Below are 8,594 nucleotides of genomic sequence, written 5' to 3' on the forward strand. Positions count from 1 at the left end.
CAAAAGTGTTTATATGGGCTTATAGAGAAATTGCTTATCATGTTTTCTCCATTTTTAGACTTGCTAAATATTTTCCTAAACAGAAGATTTTGAGGAAAAACTTTAAGATGCGTTTCAAAAAATTCATTATTTTCTCATTCAATTTTTAAATACATATAAGAAATTTTTTTAATTTTTTTTTGTAGAAGAATAGTAATTTACTTACTTTTATCTATGCGAGAAATTTGTATTTTATTTTGTTCTCAAATAATATTGAGTTTAAACAAAAACAACAAAAGAACACCTTTTTTATTACTTATTAAAAACTGAATTTTCTAAAACTCTCAACTTCAACCGCATGAATAAACATAAGTCAAAGACTTTGAACAAAAAAATATGCTCATTTTATCAATTTTACTGTTAAGTTTAGAACTCGTGATCTTTTTTTCGCATAGCTTTAGTTTAAAAAATAACCTTTATATCACCACACTTTATGGGGCTGCCCCACAGTGCGACGGACGGCATGAAGAAAACCACTTTTTTATACCTATTATTTGTAAAAAATTAGTTTAAAAAAAAACAAAACCATTTTGAAATTTTTTTTTCTACGAACAAAATATATGTACCAAATTTCAAGGAAATCCATCAATCTGTTTAGGCCCATGCTCGTTGTACGGATGAACATACAGAAGAACCGACACACGGACCAACCGGACAGTAGATAAGCTGAAAAATATTTTGAAAAATCAATTTTTGAACACAGACCCATTATTACTATTTTTTTTTTTTTTTTTTTGTGTCGGGAAATATTTTTTGTTTTTTAAAGGATATCTTTTTTAGTAATTTATGGAATTTTGATATAATAAAAACTCTATTTTCTAAATATATTTTTTTTTAACGAATTAAAAAGAATTTAAGAAATTAAATTACATACCTACTTTTGGTTACAGGAAATTATAAATCAAATTTTGAAATCAAATATTGGTTTTTAGTTTTTTTAGTATTATAATATGTGTGACTTAGCTTTTTTTTCATCACAATTTTGAACTAAGCATTCCAATTCCATGGAATTCTATACGTGTGTTAGAGAATTAATTTTTTTCTTATTTAATGATAACATTAAACTTTTTTTTAAACTTGATCGAAAACACAATAAAAACAAAATTAAACACAATATTTTACTATAAAACGTCCATTAAACCACAATTCTTGTCTAAGTGTTATACACAAATTTAGCAGGCCAAATTTAGGATGGGAATAAAAAGGAAGAGGATGAGGATGCCGCCTGTTGATATTGTTTTGTTGCTGTATGTTGGTAAAACAGGCGAGAATTTCAAATTAGCATATATACAAATTTGAAATTCAAATTTATGTATCCTTCTATACGGGCCCTGGCCGGGCGGGAGGTTGGGTAGGGTTTGCTTATAAACTTGGTCAGGAAAAAACTTTAATGTTTTTTAATGGACCAAAACAGAATTTTGCTTTAAACAACAAACGTTTTGATTTAAATCATGAATAGGTATAAGGTGGTGGCAGGACGAGACTCCCAACAAAACGTCCTCGAAATGGAATTATAAAAAGTTCCACAACCCAGACAGGACTCCATCTGTATATCTCCATAAAAAAAGCAAAAGAAAATCCATGCATATCGAATTAAAATTTAAATTATAATCAAAAGATTTTAACATACTTGGTTTTGAGGGTTGTAATAAAATCACATTTAAGAAAAATAAAAAAAGGATATTTTCCTGCATTTCTGCACATATAGGAAATCAACAAGTAGGTATATCTCTTCGTATACTCTTAACAAAATCCCCGAGTTGTCTTTACAATCCGAATAGAAAGACGACGACGTTCGGTGTGAGAATGAATAAAAGGATTTACTGAAACTTCATTTAGATGGACCTCAGTCACGTACCTTGTTACACCGTACGCATACAATCACACTCGATTTTTTGTTTTATTATTCCTTACATCCGGTCTTCTGTTGGAATCGAGGACATTTCAAATCAAGCCACTTTACAAGACTTTTTGTAAAATGTCGTCCTTTTAGTGTGATGCTATGGTGTGTAGGACTTCTTCAAATTCTGCTCCACCTTTTTCCGTTATATTGAAGATATGGTATAGTTGTCGACGTTTTCAAACTGATTTTCTTCGGATATCACACGATTTGCATTAATCTGGGAATACAAAAAAAAAAAAAAGAATTGAAAAGCTCCAGACACAGAAGGAAGGAAGAGTTAAGGACATATTCAAAGAGGTCCTTTACAATTTGAAATGAAAATCTTTAAACGTGCCAAACTATACTGAAATTGTGATGGTAGTAAGTTTGCATATGGTGTGATGTGCTTAAAGGTGATCAATTCTGGTTTATTACGTCGAAAGAACAGAGACAAGAAGTCAAATGAACCACGTTCATTTTTAACTTGCAAGATAAAAGGTATACTTTTGGATAGGACGAGGAAAGTACTTTTTATTTGAGATGTCAATCAATTAGAAGAAAATTCCAAAGTTATTAAGGATTCGTTAGTTTTTTGTGAAGTATGTATGTAATATTTGTTTTTTAATTCGTTTAAAAACGTTTTCTTACAATTTAAATTGAGATTTGCGTACCTTATTTGGACGCATTTTTAATGCGTCTTGGATGCGTTTTGGACGCGTCTTGGACGCGTCTTGTTCGCGTGTTTGGCGCGTTTTGGGCGCATTTTGGACAAGTTTTGGACGCATCTTGGAAGCGTTTTGGACCCGTCTTGGACGCGTTTTGAAATGTTTGATTGCGTCTTGGACGCGTCTTGGTCTTGTCTTGGAGGCGTTTTGGACGAGTCTAAGGAGCGTTTTGAACGTCACGTCACGGTCGCGACCTGACGACACGCGATAAGGGTTACATGGCGACATAGGGACATGGGGAGACGGGGACGTGGAGACATGTCGAGATTTTCTGACATATATCTACATAGTCACAGAGTGACGCGACATTTTCTGAAAACTAGTTGCAGATGAGTTTTTTAGTATTTTCCAAGACTCTTTTCAAACGCATATAGTTTTCAAGGTTAAGTGTTCGTAATGGTCTTAGTCATTTTAAGAAAATTTGGGTTTATGGTTTTTCTAAAAAAATATGGCAGTATTGTTTTTTGTGAAAATTGACATATTTGTTGGTTTATCTCGAATATTTGTTCAAAAGCTGTAAGAACTTTTTTTTTTAATTTACAGATTGATATTTTGTATCATTTAGCCCTGATTTTTCAATAGTCAGTTAAACGAAGCCTTAACTGTGTTTCATCTGGCTATTGAAAAATTGGATGAAATTAAAGGTCTAATGGTGTTAAACGGCCATTTTTAATGAGAAAAATATATGACTTTTCTATTTTGTCTTCTATATTTTTTCAATATCGTCGGCCTCATAAGGAAACCTGTTACTTCACCTTTTTTGGAAAATTACTTTTGAATGCCATGTTTTAGAAAATATGTCAGACATAAATTCAAATTTCGCACAGCATGCGTTACTCCCCAACTACTCTGTTTACTCTCTACTCTTTCGTCTCTCCTGTACCTATAATTTTGAGTTTGGGAGCTACGAGGTTTTCTTATGAGGCCGACGATATGTATTTTGATAGCAAAAATGTAAAATAAAAAAAAAAAAAATTGGACGTCTTGATATTTATCAAAAATAAATAAAAGGTGAATTTCGCAAGCATTATAATTTTTGAACAATTCCCTGTATATTCCTATACAAGGCTCACGTCAGAAAAGTTCGAAATGCTTTCCAAACTAAGACAAAAAGTCCAGAATATGGAATTTCAAAAGGAGACCTAAAACACTACATGGTGGTGTATTTATCCGTAGTGCCGTTATCTTCATCAATTGAGGAGCGTTTTTTCAAAACTCAACAAGTGCTTTTTTCAAATTATTCCGAAAAAGGTTTTTCTGACCCATTTGAATACAAAGCCGATTTTTCAAAATGTAGAAATGAGGAGTTGTTCTTTCTTGAATAGCAAATCGACGGGCTCAACAACTGCTATTTCAATATTTGGAAAGATTCTTCCGTATTTTGAACACGAAAACACCGCGTTTTTTTTTCAAAACGAAACAAATACAAGTTTTTGTTGTGTTTCGCAAAAACGTTTATTTTTCTTTTAAATACCTTATTTTAAATGAATTTTTCTTGTTTTTTGTTTTTTTTTTTTTTTTTTTTGTTTTTCTTTTCAACTATTAAATGTAATATAGAAGATAAAATTTAATTAATATATAAATGTGATAATTATAGTTTAAATTTTAAGGTTATTTTTTCTGAGTTTTTATTATTTTGGTTCCTTGAATATGATATAATACTCAATTTTGAGATTGTGTATGTTCTTATTAAAAAACTAATAAAAATTTAAGTGTTATTTATTCATTACAACGAAACTAATACTGGTGTTCAAAAGTGCCCCTTCCATGTTCAAAACTGTCCCACACATGGGGCACTTTTGAACATAAGAGCCTATGTTGGTTGAACATCAAAATTGAATATAAATATTTCGTCTTACTAACCAAATGTTATTTGAAATCGAAGTTCAATGTTACTGTTCAATGTTAGTAAACTTTACAGACCAAGAAAACGAACATACTTCGTTCAAGCAGTTGCGAAAGCAAAAAGTGTTCAAATGTGCCCCACTCTCCCCTAATGAATAAAAAAAAAAAACATCAACTTTATCTTTCCATATTCTCTGTGGACTCTTTAGCATTTGCGGAGAGAACAGTTTCATAAAAGACCTTGGCATCATCTGGAATAGTAAAAAATTTCATTAGCTTCTGTACGTCAACCATCTTTTCTTCCGAAACTTTGTTTCAACTTTTTTGAATTACCAGTTTTGGGACAGCCTTGAAAACTGGCGTTTTAGAGGTGCAACCGTTAAAGGAGATCCGCTGAAGGCATCACTGACAGATAATGCTACTTTATTTCCCGTCTTTTCGTAGTATATCACTCTCGCTGAGCTTATTTTAAAAGGCAACTTTGACTTATAAGTTTTTTTGAATCCTGCTTGTAATCGCACACGGTCTAGTCTTTTCCGATTTTTCCATGATTTTGAAGAACGTTCTTCAGTCGAAATGATGACTTCTTTCTTCCTATATTCCTTTTCTACTCGTCCAAAACACGATCTGGTGGCATGTAGCTGTAACCTCTTATTGGAAAATAATGGGTTATATTTTTGAACATTTTGCTTTTTTCCAAAAAAAAAAAAAAAACATAGTGCTATCATCAAAATCGTGTTTTTATTTTGAGAAGCACAATGAGTCAGAAGATAGACGCAGTTTTTTTGGCTTTGGTCAAGATTGAGTCTTGAGGCTTGCTTCAAGTTTCTTTAAGTAGTCCACAATGAGAGATGCTTCGTATGCTCTATTTATCAACTATTATACTTTGCGTGTGCCTCTCTTTCCACTGGCAAAGAAATTATTTTCATACTTTATAAAAATTTTTCTTTCATTAGCTTCTTGTTTACGCTTCTGAGGAAATGTTTTGAATGCTTTGCTTTATGACCAAATACCAAAACAAAATATAAATTTTCCAGAGTAAAAGAAAGTTACTTATACTTTACCCCAGCATCTTCGTCATCAGTTCATTCTCTTTTTCTGTAATATCATCATCATGTTGTCGTCTTCTGAAATATATAAATTTATTAAATAAATAGTGAATAAAAAACTAATCAACATGAGCAAAAAGTCTGCGAACTCTCGCATCAGAGAGACTTCTCTGGAGTGACTCGACTCTCGTCTAGCCATCAGGACTTTATTCATCACCTATTCTTCATTAAATTATTATCATCTTCTCTTGCACAAACAAGATTAAGTTGGCCTTATTTCGCAAGACTCCTTCCTTCACATATTGTCAATTGCTAGAGACTTATAGTGTGCGACTCCAGGACCTTAAGAAGGAAGAGTAGATGGTTTTAGTTATGGATGGATGGATAGATGATACCTACGACACTAGGATAGAAATTCTACAGCAGCCTATAAAGATGCTTCATTTACCAAATTCTTTCCTCAACACCATACACCCACATGATGCTCGGAGGACTTCATTGCCATGTAGATTGTATAGAATCCTTCAACCAACTTTTCTTGCAGCCTAGCCTAGGACATACAATCACGATATGGAAGAAAAAAGAAGAAGAAGAAAATTGTTGAATCTGATTTCGTCGGAGCAAAAAGAAGTGAGTGAGTGTGTGTATTTGGTTTTGTTGAAGGAACATCTCGCAGAGGTTAATATATTATGTGCATACAGGATACAGTCCTCAAAGTCCTATGGAAGTTGGTTGGGTATTAGCACCTTTGAGATGAGTTCAGTTAGATTAAATTATGAAAATTGCTAATACGAGCTGCTCGTTTTCTTCGCTAGAATAAATTAAATTAAAACAGAATGCTCTGCGTTGGGCGCCATTTAATTCTTCATTCGGGAGGATGTGTTTTTTTCTTTTTGTTCTTTTGCTAACTTTATAATAATTATTGTATGCTGCGTATCAGATGATTACTCAGACAGATTTTTTGTTTTTTTTTTTTTAAGAAAAGAAGTGTAGAACTTAAATATCAAGCGACTAATTAAAGAAAAACAAAACTTTTAATACACAAATATTTATATTTTATTCCAATGGCAATAAAAAATGTATTATTTTATCCAAAAAAAGTTGCAGCTGCAAGTACAAAATTACAAACTTTTTTAGCAGCATCCCAAAAATCTGACCAGAATCCACGAACTGCAGGATTTATTCCAAAACCTCTTAAACCTTTAGAGTTAACACTGCGATAAAAACGAGCATGAAATTCTGGATCTTTAAAAGCAGCTACAAGGTTGGCAAATTCAGGACTGTCTTCAATTTTCTTAAAAACAGCATCAACAAATCCTGATTCAGCAACAGCTTTCCTATAATCAGCCATAATGTCACCGCTAATAACTGGATTCAACTCCTCACCATCCTTGATGGGTTCTAACCATTTGCCAATCATTTCGGTAGTCTTCTTGATCATGAAAAGGAAAACAGTGTTACCATCAATTCCACGATCGTTAAAATATTCAATCAATTCTCGTCCTTCTTTGGTTTGCAAAAAGTCCTTAACAAGTTTTTCATAGGTGACTTTTTGAACATAGCGAAGTCCATCAGCATAGCTTGGATAAGCTGCAACGTATTGTTTGCCAATTGATTCAATTTCTTTTACTGGCAAATGAGAGGCGACATCTTCAATGTCAGACTGGAGGTCTGCAGAAATTGTGACTGCAGAAATCAGAAGGCAAAGCAAAATTGCATGCATTTTGGAATTAAAAAAAGACTGTTTTGTTATTTTCATCAAATGTTTTGGGGTATTTATAGTTGGAATTTAATAGGAAATAATAAATTGTTAACTTTAGATAAGCTATCAATGAAGTGATCGATGTTTTGAGTTGTTATCCACAAGTGACTGTTTAAAAAGAACTTTATTTTTTGTATGTTTACATGTACCTAAGTAACTTGAATTATCTAAACAATTAAAAACAGTGTAAATAAGACTCAAAACTCATATGAGGCGAATAGCTGAGTAAATATTTAAAAAGAATTTAATTATTATAACACGAAATTGAAATTTTATTTACAAAATGGCAAATAATAAAAGCAAATTAATAAAAAATAAAAATTTGTTAAACTCATGACACTTGCCAAAAAGTTTGATTTTGGGATAAGAACCAAGGTTAAAAAAAGGCTATACAAAATTTGGGTGGAAGGGTGTTTTTTTGCGGACAAGAGGGAGGGGGCGAAGGTCAAAATACGAATCATTGGCTTTTTGGGACCAATTACAGAATTTACTGTCTCTTGGAAAAAAACACCCTTTCACCTAATTTTTTTTTATGAAAACTCTTTATTCTTGCTTTCTATTCCAAAGTCAATGTTTTTACTAAATTTCATTAAGGTGATCCATCATTTTTGTTTTCCCTAAAAAAAAAAAAAAAACCCTTTTTAACCATGATATTTTGAAAGATACTTTATATTCTTGTTTCTTATCTTAAAAGTAACATAAATGCTGAATTTCAATAGGGTACCACTTATATTACTCTAGTATTTCACACTTTTTCAAATATACCCATATTTTCTCTACTTCTAAAAAAACACCCTTTCACATAAAAGAAATTTATAGACTTACATTATTCGTGATTCCCATGGGAAAGAGAATATTGTAATGGAATTATCGCGAATTTTCAATATTTCTTAAAAAAAAAAAAAAAAAAAACAAACACCCTTTCACCTAAAATATTTGTATAGACTGTTTGGGTTCTTGGTTTCTGTTATAAATGAAACATTTTCACCAATTTTCATTGGTGTAACAATTTTTTCCCAGTTTTTGTGGTACTAATTCCGAATTTCATCTTTTTCACTCAAGATAATTTTGTACACTTTATAGATTCTTAATTCATAGGTATACCAACCAAAACTTTTTCATCAAGTTTTCAAAATAAATAAAATTTAAGTCAGATGGGTTGAGTTAGCTCACACATAACTCAACCCATCAAAAAAAACACCCTATCACCAAAAATATTTTTTAAACATTTTTTAATCCTTTGTCCTTGCTTTATTTAAAACCTTCATCCCGAATTTCATCAGTGTAGCATG

At 31.7% G+C, this 8,594-nt stretch overlaps 1 long non-coding RNA gene across 1 annotated transcript; it reads right to left on the bottom strand.

Annotated features, from left to right (window-relative positions):
* Positions 1 to 1,627: 1,627 nt before the first annotated feature.
* On the bottom strand, positions 1,628 to 2,516 carry LOC129905076 (uncharacterized). The gene is made up of 2 exons (XR_008771116.1): positions 2,426 to 2,516; positions 1,628 to 2,159 (listed from the first exon to the last, which is right to left on the bottom strand). It is a non-coding gene; the product is annotated as an uncharacterized LOC129905076 (long non-coding RNA).
* Positions 2,517 to 8,594: the final 6,078 nt, after the last annotated feature.

Source organism: Episyrphus balteatus, chromosome 1, assembly GCF_945859705.1.
Source record: "Episyrphus balteatus chromosome 1, idEpiBalt1.1, whole genome shotgun sequence".
Taxonomy (NCBI): domain Eukaryota; kingdom Metazoa; phylum Arthropoda; class Insecta; order Diptera; family Syrphidae; genus Episyrphus; species Episyrphus balteatus.